Here is a 13,213-nt window from a genome sequence, read left to right as displayed (position 1 = left end):
AGAAGTGCAGGTATGAACAGTACTCTGTCAGTTATCATTTCTGCCCCAAATTCAATACTCCAAACCCACATTGCCCACAAAGAACCATATCTCCTGACACAGGCCATAACCAAAGCATCTGGCAAGAGAAACCCTTTGCCTTGCCCAACAAAGGAGATCACATCAGATATTTCTGTGACATGCTCACTGAGTCCATCGAGGATATGGACACAGATGCACTGGCATATTGGGCACACAAGCCCATAGTCTGGCCAGACCTATCCCAGATAGCTTAGCACTACCTTTTCTCTCCACTAACCAGCATGTCCAGTTTTCTGAATGATAGGGGAATCATAACCAGGCTGGCACAAGAGTTGATGGAAAAGTTGGTGATTTTGAAAATCAATCTGCCTTTGCTTGACTTTTCAGAATGTTCATGTAATTGGAGAGATGATGGAAAGCACTTTGGGGTATTGCTGCTACTATTCCTACTTGCCATGTCTCAGATGTACGATCTTGGGATCATGCTACTATGCTTACCTGTGATGTGCCAGATGTATCATGGGATGAATACAGGGGATCTTTAAGGAAGTGATGAGAATGCTAAATTAATTGGATAGGTGGGAAGACTGGATGGACCATACAATTTTTTTCTGCCATCATGTTTCTATGTTTCTATGCGGTAAACAAATGGCACCTGAATGTAGTCTGTTTTGTAATGCCAAATAATTAAATACATCAAAAATGACAAGTACATTTTGAATGGAATATATGCGAAAATTTCAGAGGTTATGCGCATGGCTGGCACTTGTGTGCGCATAAACCTCGATAAATGCAGAAATGCTGGGCCTCTCCAAAGGGGTGGCTGGGGGTGAGGTATGGGCAGGAAGGGGAGTGGCCATTCAATGCTGTCCTGGGGAAATGCACGCCAGCTGGCTGGCATGCAGAAATTACTTCTGCTCCAGAGGAGCAGTAAGAACCAAGATAAAGAATTTGGGGATAGTTAAGTTAGGTTTAGGGGGCACGGGGGAGAGGGGAAGAGGGAGGAAAGTAAGGTAGGGGAGTAGGAAATTTCACTCCCAGTTCGCTCCTTAATTGGAACCGCCCCCCCCCCCAATGCCCGAGAGTCTCAGGCTGCCTACATATGTGCGCACGGGTTTTAAAATCTGGTGCACATGTGTGCATGGCCATCGGATTTTATAAAATGCATGCGCTGACATGTGCATGTTATAAAATCGGCACATCCATGTGCGCGTGCCAGGAACTGCACGCACATGGACACGCGCGCGCTGCTTTTAAAATCGACCCCTGAATGAATAAAACAACCAATGGACTTATTTTTGTAGGAACCAGACCAAAGAAACAAATGCAATCAATGAAACGTATGAATGAACCAAAACAGTTTTTGACGCTGCCCATGCCTACTTGATAAAGCTCAACTTTGCACTAAGAAATTTTATTCCACTCTAGAAATAATTAGATCTTACTTCCAGGTCCTGCATACTTTGTTTATAATATGGGCATCCAGGACCACACTCGCTCCCTTCCACACCCTTTCACATGCCAAATAACAACCATCAACAACCGTTTGGGTAAAATAAGGCCGCAGCTTTATTAACAGAGAGGCCCGAGCCCGGACACATTAACAGTTAACAACACACCCCCGTTTCAGCTTCCAACCCCTGACCATCCGCCACTCCCCCGGCAGGATAGCCGACGCCAGCCACCCGGCTCGATGTTCCCGCCTCTCACACCGGGTGTAAACTCCCGCCACCTGCCTGCAAGGAGCAAACCCGGGTGGACTCCCGCCGCCAACCTGCAAGGAGTCAGGGCCCGGGGTCTCCTGCCACTTTCCGGCAAGGAGCCCCCATCACCGACAACAGCCACAGTTGTCAACCGCCGTCCACTTCCAGCTGAAACACCCCTATTAACTAACAATCATCAACTATTATGGCTCGGGCCAACCGCCCCCCCGCTGCGACAACACCCCTCAATAACCAACAACCTGGCCGAAGGGTGGGTGGGAGGGAACCGCAAAACCGCCGCACTCCGTCACCTCGCGCCCGCCTGCTCCCGCACGCGTGCCTGCTACTCTCTTCCTCCTGCGCGCGCCGCCTCGCCAACTCAGCCGGGGGGGGGGGAGGGGCGTCGCCGAGCAACGCATCCCAGCGGCCAATCCCTGCCCGCAGCCCGGCGTCCCCGCTCGCCGCCCCTCCCCCCCCCCCCGCTGCCCTCACGCCGACCTCAACGCGACCCGACCCTGTCCCGCGGTGGGCCTGGGCCCACATTATCCTGCCCACCCCGAAACAGGCTTGGGGCGGGCTTCCAGAAACAGTGTGATGACTAACCATATCATCGGGAGGCAGGCTATTCCAGAATGTATAAAATACTTCATGCCTCTGGCCAATCCACTGATCCTGTTTAATTTAGAAACCACGTGAAACCTCACATCTTTCCACTTGTGATTGTGTTCCTTTTCTTCCTTATGTGCAACTCCCATGTTATTGACATCACTTTGGGCATGTGATTTGACTTTGTACTTGGCTTGCTTCTTTCCTTAGCTCATGGGGCTTGAGCCTTCCTCTGTTTCCTAGAGTTGTAAGGTTGATTGTGGTTCCATTTACTGGAACCAATGTCCTTGAATGCTACTATTTCTTCAGTAGGAAAAGTGTTTGATGTAAGCAGAAGTGTTAATATATAGTTGCCATGACAACAAGCCAATGAACGAATTAGTTCTATGTTAAGAAGGCAAGGATTTACAAATTAAGCTCCAGGTACAATATCTGTTCTTGTTCTTCGTGCTGCTTATAATATCTTTGAAGTGTGTTTATTTATTGATCCTTGAGAGATGCCTGGATCATTTCCCTTAATTTAAAGAAAAAAAGAAAATTTCCTTTCCCAGTTTTTTCTTTATTCTCCAATTATATGCACATTTCTGTTTAAGTTTGCTTAGACTTTTATAAAGTTAGGTAGGCATTTGCACGATTTTACAGTAGCTATATGACATAGATGTGGGAAGGAGAACATTTTGTTTTGTTTTTTATTTCATTTTTGAGGGACATTTTCCCCATGCATTTCATTTCATTTAATGTTTATTTTATATCTTTAGTTTTAAAAAATGAAATAAACATTGGAAAAAAAAGAAAAAAAAACCAAAGAAACAGGGCCTCCCAAAGCCTCCCATGACTCCACCCATCACTCTCATCTGGAAAAATGCCAGGGCCAGCTTCCACCCTGGCCCCCACTTACCCAGGCTGCAAGGGATCCAGAGATGAGGCCTCGGCCCTGACCTAATCCAGGGTCTTGTGTGGGGCCTACGTCTAGCTTGTGGCAACCTATCATGGCCTAGACCTACATAAGGCCAAGATAGCAAAAGCCTACTATGGCCTAGGCCTACAGGCCCAGGCCCGGAACCCAGGCTCAATGCTGAGGCCTGGCCTGGAGGCCTGGTCTAATGCCTGGTCTTCGGCTTAGTCTAGGGCCAGATCAAAGCCAGATGTCTCAGCCTGGTTTGGAGGCCATGACCAAATGATGGGGCCTCGACACAGATGTAGGCCCAATACCGGTACCAGAAGCCAGGTCCCTATGTCTCAGCCTAGGCCCAGGATCAGGCCAAGGCCTGAAGCCCAGGCCTCATAACTCTTCAGCCTCTTCTTTCTTCAGCTTTTCTTCCCCCAACTGATGCTGTCCACTGTGGTTTTTACTCTGGAGTTAATAAACTTCAGCGCATCCACCCTACTGGAGGGTGCCATTTTGGTGTATGTCGGGCCTGATCCTTTGTTCTTGGCCTACTCTGAGGCTTAGGCATTGGGGTACTACCTCCAGACCAAGCCCCTGCTTTGGGCCATGGTTTGGCCTGAGGCCATAGAATTAGGACCCTGCCTCCAGGCTGCACCATGGCATCAGGCCTAGGCCTAAGCCCTGGCCTAGGCTGAGGCCCAGGTAACAGCAACTGGCTTGCAGGTTGAGCACCAGCATCAGGCCCAGGTCTAGGCAGAGGGCCAAGCATTGGGACCAGACTAGAATATGCCAACAAATTTAATAAGTATTGGGGGGGGGGGGGGGGGGGAGTAGTCTTTGGCAAATTTCCCAGGCCTGAGCCTTTGTTTGGGTCTAAGCCTAGGCCGCAGCATAGGGCCAGGGCCTAGGCCAAGACCCAGGTATTGCACTCATAGTAGGCTGTGTCCCTTTGTTAGATCTTGGTCAATGTCTAGATGAAGCCTAGGCTTCATGCCTATGCCTAGGCCTAGGCAGAGGCACCATAGTCAGGCTTAGGCATTGGCAAGGTCCCCTGCTTTGGATGTCATTCTACTCCTAGGTGAAGCCCAAGCCTCAGCCTTGGCCAATGCCCAACCAGCAGCTTTTTTTTTAATAGGTTTCCAAAACAAAAGCAGAATCTAATGACATTTTGTCAGAATTTATAGCTCATTCCATTTTGAGAATGATCTGAATCTAAATAGGAAATGTCTCATTTCTTATTCCAATTCAACTGAATGCCCATGTGTAATATGATGTTGCTACACTTTCTCTTTTTTTTTCATTTGAGTTGGGTCATGTGAATAGTTTGGACATTTTCAGATGAGACAGTGAGGTGTTTGAGGCATGGACAAGTGTTTTTAGCTTTTTGCCCTTATAGACAACATTACATTTTGAGTGCCTTGTCTACTCATTCCCATTTGTTGGTAAAGTCAGGATTATGTATGCAAATTGAAGAAGAGATAGTGAAGATCATGCATGTTATAACTGAATTGATAATGTGTTAAGCTAATTTGAGCATGATCTAGATGCATAATGTCTGTTAATGACAGTTTTCTGAGATATGTAGGGCTTTTAATCATGAATTTTAACATATCATTTTAATATTTTTATTCAGAATAGTTAGTAAATATATTTTTGAGGACATTTTTTAAGTTCCTAATTTGGGTAAATGAAGTCAGTTTGAAAACACATATACCTTATTGCATACTATAATTAGACTATTCATTTACGAAAGTCAATTTAAGTTGGTGCTTGTTAGGAATTGTGGACTCTTGGCCAAAGGTGGGATTGATGCTATCTGAGGGGTTGGCCCCACAGGTCTCCACCGTTGGAAGGCGAGGCTGGCCGAGAACAGAGGCAAGCAAGAACTTCGACAGTGCCAGCCTTTGTTCCTTGCAGGTTGAGCCCTTGGGAGCCGAGGCTGGTTGGTCTTAGGAGAACCTCTGTGTGGCTGGACCCAGAGAGAGTAGACAGGTGGGTGCAGAGAGTGTCAGTAAGGTTAGGCACAGTCCAAGACTGAGACACTCTCAGAGAAAGGGGAAGAAAGAGTCTCAAGGGATGAAAGACCACTGCAGTTCTGAAGACTGTAGAGCAAGACCACGTGGGAGTGGCCTCAAAGTGAGGAGGTGCAGGTGCAGAGACTTGTATTGTGGTATGTTGAAAAAGGGCTAGAGCGGAGAATCCGCGGTAGAAGGTGCGAATAGCATAGCAGCACAGAGGAACTGCTTGAGACATGGCAAAGAAGTGACAGGACCTTCTGTAGTAGAAGCGCTGGAGGGTGCCCCAAGGAGCGGGCACACAGAGACACAGTCCAATAGTGTTACAATGCTGAGCCAGATCTTGATGAGTAAAAGCATTGCACCAAGATCTCCAATGTAGAAGTGCTGAAGCTGGTTCCAAGGAGCGGAGGGCGCTGCGGCAGGACGCCAAGTGTTAGGGATGTGAATCGTTTTAGGACGATTAAAATTATCGTCCGATAATTTTAATATCGTCTTAAACCGTTATGGAACACAATACAATAGAGATTCTAACGATTTATCGTTATAAATCGTTAGAATCGTGAGCCGGCACACTAAAACCCGCTAAAACCCACCCCCGACCCTTTAAATTAAATCCCCCACCCTCCCGAACCCCCCCCAAATAACTTAAACATTTCCTTGCCAAATCCTACCTCCTTCAATCCCCCACCCCCCAATGACTTAAATTACCTGGGGGTCCGGAACGGCAGCGGTCCGGAACGGGCTCCTGCTACTGAATCTTGTTGTCTTCGGCCGGCGCCATTTTCCAAAATGGCGCCGAAAAATGGCGGCGGCCATAGACCAACAGGATTCGACGGCAGGAGGTCCTTCCGGACCCCCGCTGGACTTTTGGCAAGTCTTGTGGGGGTCAGGAGGCCCCCCCAAGCTGGCCAAAAGTTCTTGGAGGTCCAGCGGGGGTCAGGGAGCGATTTCCTGCCGCAAATCATTTTCCGTACGTTTTCCGTACGTTTCCGTACGTTTCCGTACGTTTTCCGTCCGGAAGGACCTCCTGCTGTCGAATCCTGTTGGTCTATGGCCGCTGCCATTTTTCGGCGCCATTTTGGAAAATGGCGCCGGCCGAAGACAACAAGATTCAGTAGCAGGAGCCCGTTCCGGACCGCTGCCGTTCCGGACCGCCGCTGGACCACCAGGTAATTTAAGTCATTTGGGGGGGGGGGGTTCGGGAAGGTGGGGGATTTAATTTAAAGGGTCGGGGGTGGGTTTTAGCGGGTTTTAACGATTTTAACAATATATCACAATATTTTACCCCCCCAAACGGCAAGAATACAATTCCCTCCCCCTCCCAGCCAAAATCGATCGTTAAGACGATCGAGGACACGATTCACATCTCTACCAAGTGTAGAGGTGCTGTCAGGGCCCGAGGAGTGGGAAGCACCAGAGACAGGGTCCCAGGTGAAGTAGCGCAGAGCCAGGCCCCGGCAAGCAGGAAGCACCGAGATAGGGTCCCAGATGAAGTAGCGCTGAGCCAGGCCCTGAGGAGCGGGAAGCACCGAGACAGAGTCCCAGGTGAATTAGTGCTGAGCCAGGCCATGAGAATCGGGAAGGTCCGAGACAGGGTCCCAAGTGAAGTAGCGCTGAGATCCATAGAGCAGGAACAACAGGTCTGGAGTACTGGAGCATGCACCAGATAGGAACCATGGAAATCATTGCCAAGTCGGTTAGTGATGGCTGGAGGTAGACCTTAAATATCCCGGGCCTGTGATGTCATCAGCCGGAGACAATTCTGAAGTTCCCACCATTGGCCTTTTAAAGGGAGGACAGATGGTGTGCTCATTTGCCTAGGGAGGCTTAGGGTCAGAACGCTGGTCAGCGGCATCCCAGCCGTCTCATGGAGCACAGGGAGCCATGAGTGTACCGGGAGTAGTGAGCTAAGCAAGACATGACGTGATTTGAACCTGCTGCGGGCGGCTGTGGCTGGCGATCATATCAGTGCTATTTAATGTATAATAATTGGATAAAAGTGTATTGGTCTCTAGTTTATAGTGACAGCTAGCACATTAGCAACATTTTACTTCTTGTGAACATTTTTTTTATTATCTGACTGAAGCTCCCAAGAATATCATTTGAAGTAGTTGGCATGTCTAGTTGTTTTTATTTCTAATTATCGGGTGCACAAACTTTAATAATGGAAAGAAAAAAAAACTAATCAATCCACAGAAGCTGAAGATCCTCACTCACGAATTTACTCAATACAAAAAAAGGAGGATATATGAAGTTCTCTTTTATAATTATTTAAAATACTAAATTGAAAAACCTTATCAACTATTTATATAGGAACAAATACCATCAGTAGTAGTGCAAATGGACTATAATCCATCGCCTCTCGCCACGCAATGGGCCCCAGGCGAATTCAGCATTTATTTCAAGCACTTAGTATACAATCATTTGGTATTGTTCCTAATATTTATTCCACAATATTTAATATTTATCTACTAAAAATTTTTTAAATTTTTATTTAAAGTTTATCCCAAAAACCCCAAAAAACTTATTCATTTGTGTAGTTCTAAAATATAGATCAATTATTTCCTAGCATAAATTAACTGTCCACCGTCATTCAGTTTGTTCAATCATTGACATCCTGGAACAAAATCCTAGGATCAAATATACTTAGCCCCACTGTTGATGTATTTTTTCTCAAATTGTCCCGACATGGGCCATGTTTCGACTGTTTCCAGTCTTCCTCAGGGGATACTTAGCATGTTGTAATCACGATTTCAAAACCAGTTTCTGTTATTCTGCCTTGCCAGCGCTAGTCAGTTAATTTGACCTAGGACATACAAAAATGTATTGTTAAAAAATGCTGTCTAGATTATCCAAAATGCTGTCTAGATTATCCAAAAACTCCGGTACTATATGTACTGCCTAAAATACACAAGGCTTTACATAAACCACCGGGGCGGCCCATAGTTTCGTCAAGGGGCTCCTTGTTGGAGCCTTTGTCGGTGTTTATAGACAAATTTCTGGCGCCCTTGGTTAAGGAACTACCTTCTTTTGTGAGGGATTCTTCTGATATGATAGCGCAGTTGGATAATGTATCCAAGGACATTTTCCCGGGTGATAATTTGGCATTAGCAACAATAGATGTTGTAGCACTTTATACAAATTTACCCCAGAGGGATGCGAGTGATATTATAATAAACATCTTAAGAATGAAGTCATTGGATAACAGAGTTCCAGTTGACTTTATTAAGACTTTGATGGAATTTGTTTTATATAACAATTACTTCCTTTTTGAAGATGACTATTACTTACAAACCAAAGGGATAGCAATGGGGGCCACAATGGCCCCCGATGTAGCCAATTTGTATATGGGAAATTTTGAATCTATGTGGTTGGAAAATAATCCATTTAAAGCCCATATAAAGACATGGAAGCGCTTCATAGATGATATTCTAATTGTTTGGCAAGGAGAGGAACAAACTTTTGTGGAATTTACAGAATGGTTAAATACTAGGGATGTGAATTTAAAATTCACTACAGTATTCAGTAGAAGTGGAGTGGCTTATTTGGACATTTTCATTACTATACAACAATACGGCTTTGAATATACATTATACCGGAAATCAACGGATCGCAACACCTTACTTAGATATGAGAGTTGTCATCCCCAGCATCTGCGTTCAAATTTACCGACTGGACAATTTCTTAGACTGAGAAGAGTCTGCTCCACTGTAGAAGAGTATAAGATACGTGCAAAGGAGATGACACAAAGTTTTTGTTCAAGGGGATATCCCCCGTATGTGGTAAAGAAAGCCTATAAAAGAGCACGGTGGGCAAATCGCGATTTACTTCTGCAGCCATCACGGAGACAAGAAACTACGGATCGGATGATTTGTGTTTTACCTTATTCCCCTCAAATATATCGTATACAACACAGTATAAAGCGTCATTGGCATGTCTTGAATCTACATCCTATATTCACAAATGGCCCTCGCTTTGCACTTAAAAGGGGCAAAAACATCCGAGATACTATTGTACATTCTAATTACAAGGATGATGTGGATTACATTAAAAATAATGATAATTCAGGAGAATTTGGACATTATCCCTGCAACAAGTGCTCGGTATGTCAGCAATCATACAGTGGCCAATTTCTACCCTTTTTTAAGGAGGGATCTTTCAGATTCAAGGCACGCACAGATTGTTCTACGGTAGGGGTAATTTATGGTATATGGTGCACTTGCCCTCTGCTCTATATCGGCAAAACCAAGAGGTGCTTGAGAATAAGAATGGTGGAACATAGAAGTTCAATTGTAAGACAAAAGATTGAAGCACCGCTGGTACAGCATTGTATATCCGAGGGACATGATTTCTCGGATTTTAAATTTGCAGTTATAGAACGGCCGATATACCCTCAGAGAGGTGGCAATTTTGATCTAATCCTTCTACAAAAAGAGCAAAAATGGATCCATTATTTTAAAACAGTGACCCCTAGTGGGTTAAATAAAGAAATTGACTGGTCGGTATTTTAGAAGGAAGTCATTGGAAGCAGTGACTTTTGAGGATGATTGACATCATCAAGTTCCGGATTGGTAAAAAGAAGTGGGCAGGAAGTGGAGGTTACACAGGTTAAACAGGAATTTCGTATTGAGTTAAGTGATGTTTGAATGTGATTGACAGCATCAAGTTCTGGGTATGACAGGTATAAAAAAGTGGACAGGAAGTGGAGGAGTCTAAGAACGCCGAGGCGCCATTAATGCATGAAAAGGAATGGGCATTAGTAATACTGTGAGTAAAAGATTGTTGTTGAGTCTGAAAGAAGACTGTTACAAAAATTTGTTATAAGGGAGTTGGCAAAATCGTTCTGGGAAGGTTAGATAAATTTGTATCGTTGATGAGATTTTTTAGACAGCATTTTTTAACAATACATTTTTGTATGTCCTAGGTCAAATTAACTGACTAGCGCTGGCAAGGCAGAATAACAGAAACTGGTTTTGAAATTGTGATTACAACATGCTAAGTATCCCCTGAGGAAGACTGGAAACTGTCGAAACATGGCCCATGTCGGGACAATTTGAGAAAAAATACATCAACAGTGGGGCTAAGTATATTTGATCCTAGGATTTTGTTCCAGGATGTCAATGATTGAACAAACTGAATGACGGTGGACAGTTAATTTATGCTAGGAAATAATTGATCCATATTTTAGAACTACACAAATGAATAAGTTTTTTTGGGTTTTTGGGATAAACTTTAAATAAAAATTTAAAAATTTTTTAGTAGATAAATATTAAATATTGTGGAATAAATATTAGGAACAATACCAAATGATTGTATACTAAGTGCTTGAAATAAATGCTGAATTCGCCTGGGGCCCATTGCGTGGCGAGAGGTGATGGATTATAGTCCATTTGCACTACTACTGATGGTATTTGTTCCTATATAAATAGTTGATAAGGTTTTTCAATTTAGTATTTTAAATAATTATAAAAGAGAACTTCATATATCCTCCTTTTTTTGTATTGAAAAAAAAAAAACTTACATTAAATTGAAGGTTGAGCCAGACACATCAATGGTAATGAATAGAAAACAGAGGGTGAAGAGTGAAAAAGAGCAGATAAGAGACAAATTCCAGTGCACCAAGCCATATAAAAGTGATCATGCAATTTCTGAAATAGTTCATGCTATTATTCTTCCTGGACTTATATATTAATAATACCTGTACAAAAATAGCAAGAAAAGTTTTCCTAGAGGAAATTTAGGAAAATTTTCTATACTTTACTGAGGTGTAGTATTTTTAATTTTTTTAATCCAATGTGTGAAGCAAAATTTGTATAAAGTTTTACTATAGTAGTTAATGAGCTGTTTTCCATAATTTTGCATCAAAATTACTCATTTATTACTTTAAATAAACTTTCAGAAGTGTACAAGTACATATAAAATATTACTATTTTTGCCCTATTTGCTATCTGACTGCAGATTAAATGCCTGGGTGACACATAGAATCATTCACTTTACAGGAAGACTGGAAAAAAACTGTCATTTGCAACTATACTTCAGCACTGCTACTTTGGACAGCAGTAGTCACCACCCTCTTGGCAAGTACTATTCCTGTGATTGTTCTTGTCATTTCCATGGCTTGACTGGCCCCCAGCTAGAACCAATGGACAAAAATCTCCTGCAGCCCTGGAGGCCAGACTATGAAATATATTCTGATTAAGTCATAATTATTATATATCCTGAAATTAGAAATTGACATAGGGATCTTTAAGTTATTGTGTTTTTTTTTCTGAATGGGAAAGAATTTTCATAAATGTATTTTATGTAAAGTACTGTATCAATAAGATTAAGAGAAAAAGGTGTTTGCTTATAAAGGCATGAATGGATGTTAACAAAGTCTGTCTCTTCTGTACCTATTAAACATTAGTTTGACCTTAATCTTTATTTTACCATCTTGCTTCAGAGTGAATTTATTCTGAAGCTATTTCTAAATAGTTACTTTTTAATGTTGAAAAGTCAGAATTTGCATTAAAATGATATTATGCAGATTAAGTCAAATTAAGCTATTTTCCAGAATAAAAAAGTCAGTTTACTCACTTTAGTTCAATGCACATTATGAAAACTGCATGCAGCCAGATGGTCACTTAAATTGGAAAACTAAATGATAGATTTTGCAATCTGTGCTAGGTTGCATCAAACCACTAAAACAACAGTAACATTGTCTTTTTTAGCATTTCATATACTCCTTGGTAGTGTTCTTGGTGTAGTAAGTGCAATGACCCTGACTTGTTAAGTGACTGTTATTCTCTACTCCATCATGTTGGACACAGTAAGCAGTTGATGGAATGATCTCTTGATTAATTTGAGAGTAATCTCAACATGGAATTCCAACTGTATTACTGATACTGAAGGCTCAATCATTCAACAAAGCAGATGCCAAGCAGCAGCTACTGTGATGTTGATGGCACTGACACCTAAGCTGCACCACTTTGATGCAAGGATGATAAGTTGACAGCTGCTGATCCATCAAGTCAATACCTCCCATTTTAGCCATGTAATTGTCAATCATAACTGGTTGTGACAATGCCATCTTGTCACTTCTTCCCTTCACATGCTTAACTACTTTCTTAATAGTTTAAACATTGTCAAGGTTGCTGGCTCAGATGGCCACACTATTGTCTAACTTACTTATTACACAAACTTTGCTTTTATACATATGTTCAAACATTATGTCTCTCAAGGTTGGCATAATTATCCTTGTCCTGTAATGGTGCTGTCCCACTTGACCATCACAAACAATCTCTTTTGCCTTCAATCAATACCATGTTTCATGGTTTATGAAGCAGGCTCTAATTTATAAAGAAGTTATCAAATAGAGTGTGACATAGCGGTCAGTGAATCCTTCAGTGAACCTTTCAAAGATCTTGACAACATGGTTTCTAAGAAGAGCTTCTGAAAGGAGGCTGCTCCTTCTACAATAAATGCAATTCAGGTGTAATTAAACATTTAAATCTTATATCCATATGCTATAGATAACAATTGTTGCTCCATGGTGCCTACAACAGAAATTAGAAAACCATAAACTTATCTATTTTTAGATGCTTGTCAAAATGCCAAATAATGTAACTGACATGTATAGCTGATCATAAATAAGTGCTATCTTTGCTACCTTTGACTAATTCAGCACCCTGTTGCAGCATGACAATACTTTTTCAGTTCAAAACATCTGATCTTTTCCATTGCACCAGTAACAAGTTTCTGGACTATGTCTTCAGCTGCTCCCCAGTAGTCATGCTGATTGGTAGAGAGGGATGCCCAGACAGCAGAAAGATTGAGGTGAACTTTTGATCTCATTCAAAAAAAGTCTAGAAACTAGGACTGTTCACATCCCATAAAGCATAAAGCTCAAACCATACTTTCAGTTATTCAAACGTTTCAGGAATAAAGATTATTTCAAAAACCTGTATTTGTGTCATGGAGTTCTGGGAGAATGTTTG

The sequence above is a fragment of the Rhinatrema bivittatum genome, chromosome 2 (assembly GCF_901001135.1).
Source record: "Rhinatrema bivittatum chromosome 2, aRhiBiv1.1, whole genome shotgun sequence".
In the NCBI taxonomy this organism is placed as follows: domain Eukaryota; kingdom Metazoa; phylum Chordata; class Amphibia; order Gymnophiona; family Rhinatrematidae; genus Rhinatrema; species Rhinatrema bivittatum.
Note: the sequence above shows the minus strand (reverse complement) of the source record.